Source organism: Sinocyclocheilus anshuiensis, unplaced genomic scaffold (assembly GCF_001515605.1).
Source record: "Sinocyclocheilus anshuiensis isolate Anshui unplaced genomic scaffold, SAMN03320099.WGS_v1.1 scaffold8310, whole genome shotgun sequence".
NCBI lineage: Eukaryota > Metazoa > Chordata > Actinopteri > Cypriniformes > Cyprinidae > Sinocyclocheilus > Sinocyclocheilus anshuiensis.
In genome coordinates, this window is record NW_015543060.1 from 325 (window position 1) to 1,044 (window position 720).

The following is a 720-nucleotide window of genomic DNA, read 5'->3' on the forward strand; positions in this document are numbered from 1 at the left end:
ACACACTCTCTCGCTCTCTTTCTCTCTCTCTCTCACACACACACACACACACACATTAACATTTGCCCATCATTCTGTACACAGGTGACTAACTTAACTTCAAAACAATCTTTTTAGCAAAAAAAAATCTGTTGAGGGGATTTGCTTTACTTCCCATAAGGAAATAAACATGACTTTCAGATAGATTTATAAACAAATGTGTTTCCATAGCATGACTGACAAGTGCCATCTGTACAATCGCATGCTTCTGGCCTACCCATATACCTGCAGACTGCCACTTGAATCCCCTCTTCATCTATTTTGGAGGATGATTTTTTTGATGTCTCCTTACTTGCCCTGAACCTTGAGACGCCGCACATCCCACTGTCATTTGCCTGTGAAGTCAGATATTACTCGCATTAACAAATAAACACAAAACACTGACAAACATAAACAGTATACATACTGTCATGATATGCAATCTTTGACGTACTCTTGTCATGCTGCTGCCTCTGATGTTGTTCAGGAAGGCCGATACCTCCTCATCCTGGGCAAGAAATAACCCCGCATATAGAGAGGGTTCCTCAGTCCTGTCCATGGAAAATGACAAAAAAAAACTCTTTTAACTGACCAGACATTACTCTACATGCAACCATTTCTATGTTGTTTTGATATGAACATTAATGTGTGTATGTGTACCCCCTTGATTTTCTAAAGCGATAATGTTTGCGATTGCCATCG

General features: G+C 40.0%; 1 long non-coding RNA gene across 1 annotated transcript; it reads right to left on the bottom strand.

Annotated features, from left to right (window-relative positions):
• Positions 1 to 275: 275 nt before the first annotated feature.
• Positions 276 to 720, bottom strand: LOC107694712 (uncharacterized). The gene is made up of 3 exons (XR_001634912.1): positions 679 to 720; positions 473 to 569; positions 276 to 374 (listed from the first exon to the last, which is right to left on the bottom strand). It is a non-coding gene; the product is annotated as an uncharacterized LOC107694712 (long non-coding RNA).